Source organism: Mesoplodon mirus (assembly GCF_964341445.2).
Source record: "Mesoplodon mirus genome assembly, chromosome: 5".
NCBI lineage: Eukaryota > Metazoa > Chordata > Mammalia > Artiodactyla > Ziphiidae > Mesoplodon > Mesoplodon mirus.
The window spans coordinates 11,348,290-11,368,422 of record NC_138980.1 but is presented as its reverse complement, the minus strand read 5'-3'; positions in this window follow the sequence as shown (position 1 = coordinate 11,368,422).

Below are 20,133 nucleotides of genomic sequence, written 5' to 3'. Positions count from 1 at the left end.
ATAAATGAATAAGCATGGCTGGGTTCCAATAAAAAAAAATTATGGACACTGAAATTTGAATTTCATTAAATTTTCATGTGTCATGAAATATCACTCTTGGTTCTTTTTATTCAACCATTTAAAAATGTAAAACACACTCTCAGTTTAAAGTCATACAAAAACACTGTGGCTGGCTGAATTTGGGTCTGGGGCCTTAGTTTGCAAACCCCTCCTTTAATTTCCTGAGCATCTGGAGGTTAGGGGCTACATTTTTTGGTTCTCTGGGTCTTCTGAGGGCCTCCCACAATGCCTAAAATAGAGCAAGCTCTTGCTAACATTTGGTGATTGGATTGAATATGTGGCTTTCAATGGTGTCATTTTTATCTTTCCAATTGCATATTCCTCGATCTCTTTTTACTAGAGCCTACATTTACTCCATTGCTGTAACTTAAATTTTTTTCAAAGAAAAATAAAAGTTGTATCATTTAAAGTTACTGTACCTTAACAAATGCACCTAAAATGGCACTGTTTTTGCATGCATGAAAGCTCAAAGCCTCAACAACTCCCAAGAGTGATTAATCTTCTAACACTAATTAGATATTTGCTAATTAGCGTCTGATGTGTGAAATGAAAAAACATTTTGAAGCTGAAATGAATAGGGTCTAGAAAGATAGGGCTGTGTTCCAGTTCCCCCTTTTTCATATTATTATCATATTTCATAAATATTAATAAGATCACATGATACCAGCTGCTCTATAAAATTATCTCTGTGAACGAAGGCTTTTGTTTGATATAATAGGGATGTGTCAATATTTTGCATATGGAAGAAAGCACTCAATGAAGGAAAGCATTTTTTTCCTCAATGTTAAAGAGATGTCATATTTCATGAATCACTTTTATGCTAGATCAACCAGTCCTACTTTTTAGCCTAGACTTCCTCCCATAAAGGAAGGTAGAAAACCTTTCTCCAAATTAACACTTCTCTTCCTCTCTTACACCTTAATCTTATCTTGGTTTAAAAGAGAACTTACCAGAGTGGAAAGTATACTAAACCTATGATTCTCTGTAATGAAATAATAGAAATCATTACGGAATGGTAAATTGCAATAAGAAATTTGGTAAAAGAGAGATATTTGAATTTCATTAATTGTATGCATGAGGACAGTCCTAAAAAAAACCCCATATGCCATCTTGAGTTAAAAAAAAAAAAGCCTATAAGGAATGAGATAGAGGTTTCAGTGCTTCAAGCTCACACACTTAGGCTATAATATTCAAGTCATAAATATTAATTCATGTTGTATTCATAAAATGTAACATTTTGATATGAAATATTTCTCAAGGGACAGCCCACATTAAACATATTTGTTTCTGAAAGAAAAGACCTATAATAATAAACTATTTCAGTTGGTGTGGGATTTTTTGAAAAACCACTCACCTGTGAATGCTGGTCATATCACAAATTATATCTAATTACAGCACTGATACAGTAATTTGAAATGATAGCTAAGCACAAGTTGACAAAGGTGACATTGAAACATAATGACGATGAGATTATCATTTTCTTAGGCTGACATTTTGTGATTATAATAATGCTGATCGAGATGATTAAAACCATAATGAAGGGAAAGCTTCAAGAACCAGAACAAAACACACCGAGATTAGAGAGAGGCTAACTATCATTCTGTCTTCTGCTTCTTCAATATGCTTTGTCCTTCTGATGTGAAGTTAGGCACTTGTATTAGTCCCAGAGAACTGTGGAAACTGTGGTTGATAGATGGTGTTGTCTACCTACTCACAGAAGTGTCTGTTTTTCAAAGCTGGAATGAGAGGATAAGGTCATCCATGCCAATTTATCCATTTACACTGGGGATTGTTTTCCAGTTGGCTCTGAGATTGTGTATCAGCTCCCAGATGCAAAACATCAATATACTATCTGCACTGATATTCAGTTACCAGGACATCAGCTTAAAATTCATGGTGATCCCAAGGCTCTGCACTGTTGCAAACAACAAGCGAATGGGAAAAGTCTGGCAGACATTACCCCTTCACTTATCATTACATGAGAATAAAACCAGACAGCTTTTAATTATCAACAACAGAGAAATAAGTCAAGGGGAATCATACCCAATCAAGACATCACCAGTCAATCCAGCGGGCAGACTGGCTAAACTTGGGAATGAATGACGCTCTGTACTTTGCTCAAATGAGCCTATTTAAATTGTAGCAAGTTCAAAGTCTCTGATGATACTTTAATTCCAGCTGAATTCTGAACCTCATTTCAAAAATAGAAGATAAATGTGTCTCAATTATTTAAAATCGCCTTCCCAACTATCCACGTGTTCTCAAATTTGGTTTTCATTTAACTATAGCATACAGTGCCTTAAAGGCTCATCATAGATCTATGGCTATTCATCTGAAAGTAATTTGCAAAACATCTCTGCCACCAGCTAGGTAGGTGCAATTGTCCCATTTTACTGATGAGGCAACTGAGACACAGACTGACAGGTATGGACTATAATAAGTACTGCCTCCTAATGGGGAACTTCCCATTATCCGAAAGTGTCCTACATTCTGCAACACTTGAAAAGTTTCTTTCCTCCCTTAAAGTATAAGCTGACTGCCTGTTTTATAGCTCAGATATCATGGCTTGGTTATTACCACCTATTTTTCTGCAAATCGTAAGGGTACGTTACAGTGTGAATTGCATGACGTCCAGTGTACCCTATTCCTTAGTAAAGTCTCTATCTCATTGTAATCTTCATCCTTATATGTTCCATGCTAATGGTGTCCACCTGGTTTGTAACAGCACCTTTCCCCAGGGATCACCTATGACTAATCTTTGCCATGCGCTTAGGAAGAGGGACTCGTGGGAGCGAGGAAAGGCTTATAGATGTGCACAGTCAGCGTCAGAGGTAGAAAGCAGTGGCCTTTCCTCAAGGTCTGATTTTGTTTTGTTTGTTTTTCAAGAAAAAGAAATTATCATCATTCTGAGATAAATACACTCTTTCTGATGGATGAAGCTAGTGTTTCTCCATTTTTAATCACTCTATCCTTAGAACTTTAAAATTTTCCTTTCAAATCAACTGCTGACTATTGATAAAATAATTTGAAATGATACCTAAGTGCATGCTGACAACGGTTACACTGGAACATAATGATGATGAGATTACTGTCATTATGTGACTGGCACTGTAATACACACATTTTATATAGTACCTCCTTTGTTCCTGACGATGTTTTTCTTTGCAATTTATAGATGAAGAAATCCAGCTCAAAAAACTTTAAATCATTTCAATTCATTCCCTCAAAAATATTGACTGAGCACATACAGCATGGTGACCATTGTGTTCGGGCTGATTTTGAGACAAACAGACAACCTAGAGTCTACGCTCTCACCACTATAGGAGCTGGCTGAGAGCTTAGGGCAATGACTGACGAGTTCTATCTATCTGCTGTCTGAATCCATGCTAAAATCATAGGTACCCCAAATTAACGAACTCACAGACGTCCGTGTTCTTTGCATTCTTTATCATTAAACTGTAGCCCATGAACCAAATCTAGTCCGAAGACGGTTTTTGTATGGCCCATAAACTATGGCCCATAAACTAAGAATTCCATTTTTACAGTGTTGTTTAAAAAAGAAGAATATGTGACGGAGGCATTATGGCTCACAGAGCCCTAAATATTTACTATTTGGCCCTTTATTGAAAAAGTTTGCCAATGGGTGATTTTTATGAAGGAAAGTTAAATCTGCCTTCAAGGCCTTTTATGTGACTCCTGAATAACTTTGTACAGACAGTATGTGTTGCTGGTTTTGTGGTAGTGGTTATAATTTATTTGCAGCTATGTTCTAGTCATTGTGAGAAGCATTTTTTAGCAATATGAGCCTAGGTAGGCATTATTATTATCCCACTTTGCAGGTAAAGAGATTTAGGCTCAGGATGGGCAAGTATCAGAGCACACGGTCTGACAACTAGCCAGATTCAAACCTTACTCTGTCCAGCCACATCACTAGTCTAGACGGCATCCCTATGCCAGTAAGAAAAAGGTGTCCCCTCCTGATGGATGCAGACTGTGCCAGAGCTAACTGCTTGGCAAGGGGATTAGGACCTAGATTTCTGCCCCACTTTCCCTCTTGCCAAGCTTTCTGCACAACCACAAGCAAGCTGAGCTTCTAAGTCTCTCTGATATCTTTTCACTCTTGAGCTTTAATTCTCATGCATTAACCTTCAGTGACATCCTCATGCTTGGTACCTTCTTGGTACTGTTTGTTCACTTAAGACTTTGGCTGTTCTCTAAGCAGATTTAGGTTTCCTCTAAGCATCATCACTGTGGCCATCTCTGCTAAGCTTCTACTTGTTTCTCAGGCCCCAATTCCCCTGAGTAACTCTACCCACTGACTTGAGTCACAGAGAGGCTAGTGTCAGATGAGTAGGGAATCCCCCCTTAAAAGGTCAGTAGCTAATGTTGTGCCTTTAAGCTCCTCACTGGAACCTTCTGAAAAGGCACATCCAGAAGGCACTGGTACAAGCAGAAAAGGAGATGGGCAAGTCATCTGAACTTTGATTTTTACAGTTCTACGTCTTTGCTTGAAAAGAAAATACACAGCTATTTCATCTCAGAGAAGTGGTGAATTCACTTAACCTAAAACAACCATGTTAACAAGATGCTTCTAACTGACCAAAAAGAAAATGAGGAAAGAAGGTATCACATTAAGGAGAAACTTTGTCCTTAAGACATGGAAAAGGCTGGGCTCAAGGGACTCTTGTTCAGGTCCCCAGGTGTTCTGCAAAGGTAGATATGGTATCAGGAGTAAGGAAGGATACGAGTGACAGGGCAGTGCAGAAACATGGTTTGAGAGATGGTGGGATGGTGGGTGGAAGGAGAAATCTCGTCAGCTCTTACCAGTATTATCCCTAGACCACCCACAGCTATCCGCCTTACTCTCAGTCTCTCCTCCATCCTGCACAACAAATTAATCCTTCTAAAACTCATTCCATCGTGTCACTCCATTGCTCAAATGCCCTTCAAATGTTTCTCACTGAAAATTAGGTCCAACTGCCTTTCCCTGGCATCCAAACATAGGGCTGCCGGATAAAACAGGGGACACCCAGTTCAATTTGAATTTCACATCAACAACAAGTTAACTTATTCAGCATAGTATGATCCAAGCAAAATCACTTGTATTTTTATTTGCTAAATCTGCAAATTCAAAAGTGTCTTCAATCTGGCCCCAACCTCCCTTTGGAGCTTTATCTTCTTGCATTCCACTAAAGTGGTTTTCTTGCTCTTTGTAATGCTCAAGGCACATTCCTGTCTCCAAGGCTTGCTCAAGCCTGCACCCTCACCTGAATGCCTATTTTATTTTTCTCCAGTGAAGTACTACACTGCAGGCCCCCAAGAGTATTCTTTGCCCCTGAGAAACCAGATCTATGAGACGTCTATGGACTCCTCATTTGACCCTTGGTAAATAGCTGCATTGTTTTTTATCAACACTTTGATACTGTTGGTAGGTGGCACCTTTGGTTATATAAGCCCTGAATTCCTATGCTGGTCTGACCAGTATGTCATGCTTCCAATGTATTCTTCATTATGGACAGACTCGTTGACTCAATTTGGCTTAAACCTCAAACCAGTTGCTCCTAGAGCCACTGAGAGGTTCAGTAGCTTGTCTAAGACCACAAATCTGGCAAATAACATAGCAGGCTTTGAACCTACTGAAGAGGGTGTGTGACTCCTAAGCTATGCTGTCGATTTTTGTTGATTTTACCCATACGCGTATCGTGCATCTGATCTTTTTTTTTTTTCCATCTCTATGCATTCCAATCCATGCCTTTTAACCAATATGCTGTACACAAGCAATGGCTACCTGGCCAATTTCTCTGCCTGCAGTATTCCCTCCAAGCTTCTACCATAATTCATTATACTCAAGCCTGTGAAAAATCTTCCTAAAACCACTACGAACATGGTACCTGCAAGTTCAGGAACCTTCATTCTTCCCAAGTGTATTGGCTTGTTTTTCCAGCTTGTCCATTTTCTGACCCCAATGTACTGTTTTGCTTTACTTGTATTAATCCCTTTCATGGACGTTTTTCACCCAAGCCGTATCTTCTCTGAATATATCCATTTTTTCTGCTTCCCTGTGCTGTCTCCTGGAATTCTCCACTTTCCCATCTCAAACAATCAGGATCTTTCAATTTTCTACTCATATTCTACCGCCTTCAGGAAGCTTTCCTTGATCATCCTAGTCAGAAGTTACAGAACTTTAAGTTTAGGAGGAAGACCTTAGAGTTCATCTCATATCACATTCTAGTTTGCACATTTACCCATTGGCTACATATTTATCTTCCTACTGAATAAATATTTTGTGAAAGTTGGGGACCATGGTTCCCATGTCATACCTTCATTGCATCATTTGGATTAGATTACTTACCATACTTTTTAGGGTACATATACACATGTATTTCAATTTCAATTAGTTTTTACTAAACTTTTCATATGTCTTACCTAAGTAATAAAACTTTAAATGTCTTAGAGTGACAAAGAACACCTATCATGGTCCTAAGATCTTAGGCAAGTTACTCACTTTTAAAAATATTGTTTCCTCATCTGCAAATGGGGAAAATATTAGCTCCCATCCCATGTGACTATGAGATTGAATGAGACCACACCGACCACTCAGGGCAGCTTAATAGCTGTGTTTGGAGAAAATTCTAAGTAAAGACATGCTGAATAAAAAAATGATGTTGGGGAGAGGTACTCGATTTCCCAATATACCTAGGAACTGTGACCTAACTCACAGCATCAATGAAGATGTGAAAAGATAGCCTGCTGGGTAACAACGTTTCCTGAAGTTCAAGTACTTACAGAGGAGTACCTAAGTTCTAATGCTCATTACAAGATAACTTGTTGGGCCATTATTTATTATAATAAAGTAAAAACAATGGCTTTGAACCTTAGTTCATTTTCTTTCTTTCTTTCTTTGAACCTTAGTTTATTTTCTAATAAAAAGTTTTACTCTTGGGATTCCCTGGTGGCGCAGTGGTTGAGAGTCTGCCTGCCGATGCAGGGGACACGGGTTCGTGCCCCGGTCCGGGAGGATCCCACATGCCGCGGAGCGGCTGGGCCCATGAGCCATGGCCGCTGAGCCTGTGCGTCCGGAGACTGTGCTCCACAGTGGGAGAGGCCACAGCAGTGAGAGGCCCGCATACTGCAAAAAAAAAAACAGTTGTACTCTTTGAAAACAGTATAAAGGAAGCCTATAATTCTTGCCTCGTTCTTTAAACTCACTAGTAGAAATGCACACAGGGTATTCTTGAGTATAAGACAGCTGTCATCCATAGCCCTAAGACGCAGGAGGGGGAACCTACCATTAGAAAACCCTCGAAAAGAAAGGAAGCTGCTACTGCAGCTACTTCTAATGTTTAACCAGGTCTGTAAACGTTATATTAGATGTCCTGCGCTACTCTGGTGTCATTTATTTGAAGGCAGTGAGTGAAACCGCTTTAGGCTCCCGTGCTCCTTGCCGTCATGGACTCTTGTATGGCTGCCTTGTTTTCTTCACTTCAGCTCAGTCGAGCCATGTACCCTCTTCAGCCTTCTCCACTCAGACAGAGGAGTTAATGCAGTTAGATTGCTCCTGGGCTTCTAGCAGGACTACTTCAAATGATATTACTTCCATTTGTGACATGCATCAGCAGCAGTGCTCACATTTGAGGCCAACAGCAAACACACAACTAAGTCCGCTTGCTGGAAGAAAAGCTGCGCTTCCCCCACTGAAAAGCCAGGCAGCGACAAGGCTATAAATTTGTCAATTTCCTCAACAGCCTGGTGGTGCGCGGGGTGCCACCTGAATGGGACTCTTGAGCGAGGCGACGCATTGCTCTGTGCTCACAGGATTTGGAAGGAACTCTGTTCACAGATCACAAGCCCATTTCTGACAACATGGATCGATGCAAGGAGAGTGAAAACTTAAATCAGGGATTTCTTCTGACAGCTGCCATTTGGGGAGAAAATCCACTTTGGGCCAAAAAGAAGAGCCTCAAGAGCACCCACCACACAGAGGTCCTCAAGGATGAAAAGACATTGTGGAAGTAACTTCAGAAGCTCAGAGCCTGACAGGATAGTCGGAATGCATGAACGGTACCGCCACATATACAGATATTCACGTGCAAACGATTAGACAGCCCTTCCCAGTTTTATTCCTTATTCTTTGATTTTTTTATTTTTAATTATTCTGTGTTACAACTGATGTTTTAAAAAAGTTTCCAAATTATCTGTGTGAGCAACTGTTTTTTTAAAAGTTTCCAATCTGTCAGAGACAGAAAATATAATAAAAAAATAAATTATTAGAAAAATGGATATCCTGGTTATGTCAAATTGCTCTAAAAGTTTCTAATATTCTCAGTTTATATATCTTCTTGTGGATTTGTAGCAGTGCATTCTGAAGATCACACTTTGAGCGACACTACTTCGGGATATGTTCTATACAGTTTAGTACATAGGACTAGTCTCACATAAATGGTTAAGGAGCATTAAAGATTTTTCTTTGTAATATATAAGGTATATATAAACTATATACTGGTTATAATATCATACCGCCAATTCTTTCAGTTTTGGAAGAGCAGCCATTCCTTTCTTGTCTAGTCCACTCATCACTTCAAACATGCTGCTATGGGGTCTCCAGAGGACCCATGAATGCTGGGCTCTGGGAATGCTGTAACCTCTGTCACTTGTGTTTTCTCTCATCACAGTAGACATTTGAGAATTTAAAAAGGCTAAGAGAATGTATTACAGAATTTGGAAATGTTAACTTTAAATCAGTGATTTATTTGTGATTTTATAAGGTAACCCAGACAGCCACTTATTTCTGTAGTAACCGACAGAACCCAGTCAATAATTTATATTGTTTTACATGTAAATTCACTCTTTTCAAGGCTTTAGAGGCACTTCCTATTAAAACTACCCTTCATACTAGCTCTCCCTCTGTGTCTACTCCATGTATTCAGACGCTCTGGGTTGAAGATATATGGCGGGTACTCATGAAAGACATGAAGGTTCTCCTAAGTGCAAAGGTGAACACAATAAGATGTAATGATAAATTATGTTAATCCCAAACTCCTAATCATATACACACTACTATATATAAAATAGATAACCAACAAGGACCTACTGTATAGCACAGGGAATTCTACTCAATATTTTATAATAACCTATAAGGGAAAAGAATCTGAAAAATAGATATATGTATATGTGTAACTGAATCACTTTGCTGCACACCTGAAACTAACACAACATTGTAAATCAAATATACTTCAATAAAAAAATAAAATAAAATAAAGAATTATCACAATATAAAGTAAAGGAAAAAAAGATGTAATGAAGAAGAGATGATCCCAAGCCAAGAAACGGGGGAGTAGAATCTAGTTATAGCAACATTAATTAAAATCACAGGACTACAGTTTGTTCAAGGGCTTAAAGAAGCTCCTGAGATCATGCCTCAATTTCCTTATTTGTAAATGCGAAAACTAGAACAGGGACTTCAGTACCAAGAATCTGGCTCAGAAGGCAAGGGGACAGCGATTAAACAGAAATTACTGCTGACCGATTGGCTTTTTCTCCACCTGAGTCTAACATAAAATTGAAAAAAAAAAAGTATACTTGGTTTATTCACTCAATTACCCACATCTAGTGTATGTAATCCCACATGAAGAAGAGATAAGAGCTCTCTGGATAAAATGAGGCAAGTCAAGCCAAGGTTTTCTTACTGATGATGGTCTTTACCATTTTTAGAAACAGATTTAAAGCAGACTCTTAGAGAAATCTTTCTCCTATTTTTAATTTCTATTTCAATAGTAGAAAGTAACAATACGTACTCAAGTAAACTAAAATTAAAAGAAAACCATATGGGAATGCATAGTACAGAATTTCAAGAAGCCTAAAGACAGCTGTTAGTGGCAAAGGACAACCAATACTGGGCTAAGAGGCTTCTACAAACACACAAAAGGAGAGACAAGGGTGTGAATAGCTTACCGCAATTCACTGCAATGAGCTCATCAGAGATTATTTAAATACATCAGAGATTACTTTAATTAAGTAATATCAGCCATTGATTGAGCAGCTACAGATGCTGGGCACTTGAAGCACCATACATTGTATGATGGATTCAAAAAACGAAATTCAGATAAGTTAATTTTCTCCATTTATACAGCTACGGGTTTGAATCCTGGGTCACATAGTATGTGCCAGGTATTATGGTAAGACTTTTGCACACATAGTTTTATTTAATCCTCTCAACAGACTGCTAAGGTGGCTATATTATTATAGCGTGACTGTAAAGATAAAATTATTGAGACTCAGATTAAGAAATTTAGCTAAGTTAACACAATAAGTTAGGTTCAGAAATGGGATTCTGTACAGAGAGCCCATGCTTTATTCTTGACACCATTCTTTTTCTCCAGTACCCTCTTCCACCTGGCAGCAAGGGGCAGGACATTCAACCAAACACCATGCATGCTTAGCCCAGGAAATCTTCCAGTCCCTTTTGACTTCCAGATGAGCCAGGGACAAGAAAGCCAATGACCTTTCTTATCTAAGATGAATATCTTTCCAGTTATTGCACACCACTGTCACATTACATCATTCAAGATTGTTTCCTAATTTGCAGTCCTCTGAATTGTCAGACTTTCACTGGACACTCTAATTATTGAAGTTTATCTAAATAGAAAAGAGGCAATATGTGATGAAATTTGTCCGAAGACTGACTTTATATAGCTATGAAAGCAAATGCTGAATACCTTGTATGGGCTTATTAAAAAGTATTTAAGGGACTTGAACTCAAACTATTTTTCATTCTCCTCCCCCCCCCAGAAAAGATGGAATTTCTCTGGAGTTTTCAGAAAAGCTACAAGGTGTCATGATGCAGTCATTTTGATAGGGCAGAAGCATCCTCTTTGCACACTGAAGATAAACTCTGTTTTTTTCTCATCAGAGCGAGAACCCCCTAACGCTATGTCATCTGATTAAATTTTCATTCAGTAAGCATTTATTGAGTGCCTACTGTGTGCTATGGTTGAAGTATTTATTGTACAAGGATTCATGGTCTCTGCCCTCTCAGAATTCTGAATCTATAATTCATAAGACACACATAATTTATTCAATAAAAATAACTATAAAGAAGTTTGCAGAAAATATTATGGGATCACAGGTGAATAAGCAACTATTTCTACCCTTGGGGTCAGGGAATGCACTAAGAGAAAAGGGGCCATTTTCTCCTGTCTTTGAGGTATTAGCATCAGTTTACTGAGCAGGACAGGGGTAGAACAATCCAGACAGAGGGAATGGCATAGATGTAGAGAGGCCAGAAGATGCAAATCGTGGGAAGAAAATGGTGGATTTGAAAAGAGGCCATATACCTACATGAAAAAGGAAAATAATTCATAACATGAAATTCCAATCATCCAAATATTTGATATCCTGTACATATAATTTATGAAGGTCTGCTGAACTATTTTTGGAAGGGGCACTGTTTTTTGTTGACTCTTTAGGCCTACTGAACACGATCCTTTGGGTTTGTGCATGAGGGCCTATGTAATATTTCAGATACATCCTTTTATATCAAAAAGTTAATTCAAGAATTATTTTTCCTATGTGGAAATGCACAGTTCCAGCTGTCCTTCTTTGTAAATAACAATTCTCTTTTCCCAACTGAGACGTGGAGGATGGGGGTGTATGAGAAGGGAGTGTGCTGAGTGGGGACTCTCAAATCAAAAATCTTTTATTTCCAGAGAGTTTATTCTTAATACCAGGAAACAGGGGATTGATTGTACTTGAATCCATGTGGACCCCATACTTTTCTGTCATATAAGGTTACAACATATGTCCTCAGAAACATTTGCATAAACATTTCAGCAAGATTCCATGATCTTCTCTACTTGATTGTAGACTACAAACATTTCGGGAGCAGATTTCCAGAGACACTGACTGACGTTTGTTCTAGAAAAAAAGACTCTAAATGTATGCTAATAGAGAAGGCATTATCCATGGTAGAGGGCACAGACCAAACAATTAGCCACTGAATAGGAATAAGAAAGAAAGACTCTAACTTCCTAGGCATAGACATCTAGAGAAACTTATGGGTTTGTTTTTTTTTTAATTTTGTTGGTATTTATAAGATAAACTTTTTTTTAAAAAAAAGAGCTAAGAAACGATCAATGTTGACTAGGAAGTAATCACGAAGCGCCAACAAGCCAACAGAAGAAAAACGTAATTCAACAGTTGTTATTGTTGTTTTCTGATTATATAAGCAGTAATAGAACATTACTGTTATGGAACAGAATGTTATGGAACATTTAAAAAATACAGAACCATGCATTGCCACTACCCCACTGTTAGCAATCTGTTGCAGAATATTCCATTCTTCTTTTCTAGGTGTGTGTGTGTGTATGTTACTTCTTACATAGATAGGGAGCATACATAGATAGTTTTGGACACTGGTAGCTGACTACATGCATTCACACCTTGGATACTTTTTTCAGAGATTACTACCTGTTATCCAGTTATGTTCCAAACATGCCTATTCCTTAACTATCTATTTAGGCATTTAAAAAATTCTGGATTCCTGCAATAGAAGTATCTTTTTGTTGTTCATGAAGGCACAAGAAGATGCTATGCAACTATTCGATACTGTTCATGTATTCTTCTTGTTTTTAAGGCCATGGATACATTCCTTCCTACTGCAGCTCTTTCTTCCTTGATTAGGTGGGTTGGCCATTTTCAATTAAATCAATAGTAATGAATATGAAGAAAGACATTCACTCCCCAATTCCATTCCCTGATAATTGGGAGATAATAGACATCCCACAAATATATAAAAATAATACCACTAGGAAAATAATACAAACTATATTCTTCTAACAGTGTCCACCAAATCACATAACTACTGAAAATGGTCGCTAGGGACTTAGGCAGGTTTCACTATTTGCTTCTCTATTTTCCTCTTACACTTCCCCATAAGGACTATAACCTGCTAGAAATGTCAAGTTCAAGGTGATTTCTACAGTAGAATTCATGACCTGAGAATATAGAAGGATCTCAGTCTAAATAGAGATACCCAGCGAGAAACTGCCATAGGTGCACACAGAAATGGCAGAAGGGTTACAATTGGTCCTTTCGGTCCTAGGTCGATGGGTCTTTAGTGATATCCAGGGTGTAGTTTACACAGAGGAGTTGACCCTATGGAAATTTCCATGTTCTTGAAATCTTATTTTATTTGGCCTTTTGTTAAGGAACTGCCAGCACACTCATGCATTCTTTCTGATAGCAGATCCCAGTAGAGCTGAGCCATATGTTACTCCTTGGTTCTTGGAGTAGTGTGCTTAGGTTGACACTATGGAGGCTCAAGACCTATAGATAACTGATCCAGGAAACACCCTTATATAAGGAGCATCAGACCTAAAAAAAAGGCTGACATTTGGATATTGGTCAATATATTACTCCTTGACATTAAAGTATGTCATCACAGTGTCATAATATTATGACATATTATAGTGTCACATCAGACCAACCACCACACAGTACAAGCCTAAGGAATCCACTTGTACAGATTTGCACGTTCAAAATTCCTTCCTGATACTCTAAAGGGTGGTGAGCAGCTTGAAGAGAGGGCAGTGTGTAATTTATGTACTTGATTTGGAAACTGGCCAACACAGTTTGGGAAGATTGACACAGAAACTGCTCATCAAGCTGATTAACAAACACAAACAAGGGATGATTCTTGTTAACAGCACCAGGTTGGGAAATACCAAAATATTGTGTTTCCCATAAGATACTTACAAGACTTGCTGTGGGCACCACTTCAAATGTATTCTTGTTTATGCTGCTAGCTTCTTCCAGGTGGGGTGAGGATTTAATTCGTAACAGAGAGGTCTGACATTTCTTTTTACCCCATTATACGGGAGGGTATGAAAATTTTTATATTGTAAGATGGTGGTTCTTGACTCTAGTTGCATATTAGATTCCCTTGGCATTATGGGCTGAATGTTCATGTCCCCCCAACACTCATATGTTGAAACCCTAGTCCTAATATGATGATACTTGGAGGTGGGGAACTTGGGAGGTAATTAAATCATGTGAGTGGAGCCCTTATGAGTGGGATTAGTGCCCTTATAAGACAAAGCCAGAGAGGTAGCTCACTCTTTTTCCTCATGAGAGGATACAAGAGGACAGCAGTCTGCAACCTGCTAGAAGGTTCTCACCAGAACCTGATCATGCTTGGCACCCTGACCTCAGAATTCCAGTCTCCAGAACTGTGAGAAATAAATTTCTGTTGTTTATGGTATTTTGTTACAGCAGCCTGAACTAAGACACTCAGGGAGCTGTTACAAAAATACCAATCAATAGACTTGGTTCCTACCACCAGTGATTTTGATTTAATTGGTTTGCAGGTGGGGAGGGAGCTATGCATTGGTATTTTTTGAATGCTTTCCAGATTATTGCAATGTGCAGGCAGTCTCACAGGCTACTCAAAGGATGATTTTCAGATAGGTAGCATCAGGCTCACCTGGGACATTATTAAAAATGCAGAATTAGGTCCCATTCAGGTCTACGGAATCAGAATCTGCATTTTAACATGATCCTCAGGAGAACAGAACACACATCATATTTTAAGAAGTACTGCCATAGGGAAGGAGACAGAATAATAAAGTGAAGATATTTACCAACATTTGATAATAATAAAGATAATTACATAGCTAATGCTTATTAGGTGTTCATTATGTGCCAGGCATTCCTCTAAATACTTCATATGCATTGACCCCTTTAATGCTCAAAATAACCTAGGGAGAGAGATATTGATGTTTTCTTTTTTTTTCTTCCAGTTTTGTTGAAATACAATTGACATATAACATCGTATAAGTTTAAGGCACATAACATAATGATCTGATACATATATATTGTGAAATGATTACTGCAGTAAGTTTAATTAACATCTATCACCTCACAAGTTACGATTTTTCTTTTTCTTATAATGAGAACTTTAAGATTTACTCTCTATATCTCTATTTTCTAAGTAAAAAAACCAAGGTTAATGAACTTGGGCAAGATCTCACAGCTACTGAGAGCAGACTAGGCACCTACAAGAACTTTCTCCTTTGTATTAAAGAAATATGTGGTTGGACAGCTGATGATGAAGAAAATTGAAGGACTTGATATTCTAACGTGTTGGCCTAATTCAGTAGTGCTGACTCAATAGGGATGAGGGGCTATATGAAATGCGAACGGCTTTTCTGTTGTTATCTACAAAGAGTCATAGTCAAGATAGCCAAGATAAATATTCAGTAAATGTGAGATATTAGGCAAGTCTAGGGGCACTATTATCTCCAAGGTACTCAAGGATCAGACCACATTTAAAATTTTGAATTTGGGTCTTGAATTCATTCCTGGGTCATAAAGCCCAGTTGATCTCAATGAAGTCTACAGAGTCATAGAAAATATCTCCAAAAAGGAAATATGAAGTGAATTCTGTCTTTTCTTAAGAAAAATTATGAGCACTACAATTTGGGAATAATTTTCTCAAAGTGGCAAGGTCTCCCCTGGTCACTCTAAAATAAATATTATTCTATTAGGTGCTAAATAAATATTTGTTGAGTTAATAAATATGTATACAAAGTGCTCTTTCAAAGAAAAGTTTATTCTGGCAGCCTTTGCAGTGAATGTGGTCCATACATGGGTTTTACTTGGCACATGCAGTGTTGTTTTTTAAATGAGCCATCATCAAATATCAGGGGATTTCACTCACAAACACAGAGACACAAATCCAGGTTTCTAGTTTTTCTTTTAAAATTGGAAATTCTGGCAAAACTCAGCCTGTGCTCCTATGTGCAACAATCATCCAGCACTGCATGGGTGCTCTCACAGCACTGAGATGCATGTTCACTAGTGACCCATTGTCCCACCTGGAGTGTGTCAAATGGTGGCCCCCAGAAATATGTCAGTGTCCTAATTCCCGGAACCTGCAAATATTACCTTATACAGAAAAAGACTGAATATTGCCTTATATGGCAAAAGATGTGATTAATGGTGATCTTGAGAGGAGGAATTTATCCTGGATTATCTGGCTGGGCCCTCAATGACCTCACGTGTATTCTTATAGGAGAGAAGCAGACAGAGAGACAGACACACAGAGAAAGCGATGTGAAGAGGGAGAAGAGGGGGATGTGACTGCAAGCCAAGGGATGCTGGCAGCCTCCAAGGGATGCTGATAACCTCCAAGGGATGCTGACAACCTCCAAGGGATGCTGACAGCCTCTATCTGTCAGTAACAGATACTATCAATTAACACCTCTAGCTGAAAGAAGTCAGGAACAGATCCTCCCACAGAGCCTCCAGAGAGAGTGCAGCCCTGTAGACACCTTGTTTTGGACTCTTGGCTTTCAGAACTGTGAGTGAATAAATTTCTGTTGTTTTAAGCCACCCAGTTTGTGGCATTTTGTTATGGCAGCCCTAGGAATCTAGTATACTACCTCTTGCACATAGATGCCCTTGCATCTACACGGGATATTTTTATTAGGACAGAGGTTTTTTGCTGGGGGGCGGGGGGGTAAAATGGACAAAGGAGACCATAGAAGTAACAGCTCCTGTCTCCCAGGGCAAGGTACTGTACAAATCCAGGTGTTATCCCTTAGAATGGATCTAGTTGAGATTCACTCATTACTGTTCTCTGCCAGGATACTTGGTATCTTAATATGAAAGTTATGGCTTTTAGATAGATTTATATTTTTATATTCTAACTTTATAAAATGCCAGGATGAATGTATTTCCCTTCAGGTATGAAATACATAATATAGGCAAATGACCCTTAGAGAGTGAATACTCCACAACCCTCATTTTTTCAAATGGGAAAACTAGACCCAGAGAGAAAACGAGGGGCCCAAGGTCACACAGATAATTAGGGCAGAGTTCGGCTTAGACCTTCTAACTCTTGGTTCATTGATCATTTTACATCCCAGTCCCCTTTTATGACCTAACTCTTTCAAGTCCTAACTATTAGCTTTTGATCATTGAAATAAGGTTGACTGTGAGATCCATTTAGCTTAACAGAATGCCACTTTTGTTCAAAGTAAGTGTAGACATGCCCTCAGTCTATCAAAGGGAATGTTTTAAGTCCATGTCCAAATGGGACTTTTTCTAAGCAAACTAATTTGTCCAGAACATTTAAATCACATCATGTTTAACTAAAAAAAGGCCTTGTCATGATATAAGCAGTAATTAATACACTAAAGAGTAGGGATCTTAAAATAAATTGGACAGAAACAACTCAATTGGTAACTTTCTAAAGGGAGGAGAGAATGCAACAGACTATATCAATTTATTAGAAACATCTGTAAGGTCTTAAGAAAACCTGAAAAACATGATTGTGCTATACAAATTGAGGGTTAACAGAGAGAGTTCAGCACTTAAATGATACTATAAATTGACACTGTACACCGATGTTCTTTTTGGTATACGAAAAAAGAGAGAGTAGAACTTTTAATTAAATCTTTTCTAAAGGTAATTTTTTTAGAGCGATCAAAGATGCCCCAATAAGGCGAGAACAGACGGTTATAGTATTGCATTAGCTAACTTTTAGACCTTTTTAAGCCTCAGGTGGCCAAGTCACATTTGGACTCTACTCTGCATACATTTTACACTCCAACACAACGGCAACATTTTCTTCAATGCTGATCCCAGAACTCCCTAAAAATACATGGGGGTCTCTGCATTGCTGGAACTAATTCATGAAATAATAAGGATTTCTGCAACCAGTCAGAAGGCATATTAAAATATTATGTCAATATTTGGCTGTGCCAAGAACCTACCATCCGCAACGATAAGCTCGTCTCACCCACGCCCAATGTAAAGCATACAGGATGAATGTTTCTGCAGAGTCCCTAAATTAATCCAGGGGCTTGTATCATGTCTCAGTCTAGCCATGCCACAGCCTGTTTATTCAAACTCAACGGGCATTCAAAATTTGTACTTCATTTATAGATCTCTCTTCTAGTAAGCAAAGGTGTTAGGAATCCACCCAACTGGCCCTTTCTCAAGGAAAAAAAAAAATCAAACATTTGATTAGCGATATACTTGCTTTTTACTGGCTCAAGGAATGGGTTTGGCTTAACCCAATTAATCTGAGATACTAAAAGTTCATTTTGACAACCTCTATCTCTGACTATGAACAGCCTGGGTGTTGTTTATTTCTGAGACCTGTCCAAAGTGACACATGATAGCCTGTATCACCCTCTGCAATGGCAACCACAGCCATAGCCCTGCCAGAATGGTCAGTTCCAAATGACCATGTTATTGGCATCTGACCTTTCTGTCACCTCCATCTCACCAAATCTTGGCTAATTCATTAGAGGCAAGCTCTGACTTACAGGCTGTTACAGCAAACATGATCTGGCACCAAAAATCAACCAAACAAAAAAAAACTGAACTGAGCCATTATTTAGGAATTTGAATTAATACTAAGAAAGAATTAAGTAGTTAAGAATGAGAGCTGAAGGTGAGAGTTGAAATTGGGAGATAAGTCAGATAGGCCATCATAGGCCCTATGGAGGCAGAGTTATGGGGAAGCAGGAACAGTGAGTAAGCAATGCCGTGATGTAGAGAAAAGACAGAGTAAATGATAGCAAAGATTAGAGAGAAGAACACACACAGGAGCCAAGCCACAAATACCATAGACAGAGCACTAAATGATGAACCTTGAACTCTAACCTGCAGAGGTCTTTGGCACCTTTTTGTACCTAGAACAATCTGGCTAGAAAAGTCTACCCATGTCCAGGATAGCTCTCATTCTTCATCTTCTATAGACATAATGGGACAACATTCCATATTATTACTCTCATACAAAATCCCACCTTCCCACTCCTTACGGAAGGAACATGAAGGAGTCTGTTTCTGGCAAGCAAGAGATTAACTAAAAACATTACATAAACTTCACCATTCATCTGATGACGTTATATTCCAGGTTTGATTATGTACTATTTGAGATATCTCTTTGCTTCCTGCAGAGATCCTGCTGTTTCATAACCACTTTGTTTGAGGTTATATGGGCATCTAAAGAGTAGGCATCTTGATATACACTGCACAATAAGACCTAATGTAACACAGACACATACTGGCATACTGGCTACAGAGAATGCAAAAATACTTTAAAGCTCAAACGTGCACTTCCCCAACGGCTCCTTGATGGGCATTTTAGGGCACTGGTTGATTAAATATCTGGTATCATTAACTCGAATTTTAACTTCAGTTAAATGTTTAGGCTCCATTTAGTCTATGCTGACAAATGGTGAATCAAGGTTCTAATTTTCAACACTCTTTAGCATGATTCTTTGGTTTTAGAATGTTTTTTATGTTCTTTTAGGTGTCTTAAAGTACTCAGTTAACACACCTTAAATGATGCATCTTGCAAATATCATATTAAAGCTAAAACTAACATTAAACTGAAAGTTTAATTTGACATGTTTCTTGGAGTCCCTATCTAAACCTAAACTAATTATGTGTGTATAGATGTGTGTGTTTTAAAAAAACAATCACCATTTGATTATGAATTATAGGTCAAAACCCATTTCTAAGAAATAATAAATTCAAACTATTTAGAAATCTAAATGAATTGGTTACATATTTTAGATTCTTCACTGTCTTCTCTTAGTGAACTATAATTCCATGCTTACTTAGAGGTAAATGAGATGAAACAGTGAAATCTGGACACACTGAATTTTTTCCTTACTTTGAAAGTAATATAACAATTTTAGCTGTTGAGCCATTGGCTCTAACATGTAATAAATGTATATTGGACACCTAGAATCCTTATTCAAGAAAACGTATTGTTTTGGCATAGACAGTGGTGTTCTTGTTTGAATGATTCAATGTCTTAGAAAGAACTTCTGATGTTAATGCTAATGTTAGTGCCCACTGGTATTCCTGTTCTATAAATGGATCAATGGTAGATCTGGGAGTAAAACTTAGAATCAAGTACCTTAACTGATCAAGCAGTCAGCATGTATTCAGTGACCTGTTATATGTCCAGCATTGGGACAAACCCTTTAGAAAATGTGAAATAAAAATAAGACAGTGTTTCTGCCTTGGAAGAGGTTCTAACCTGGATAGGGG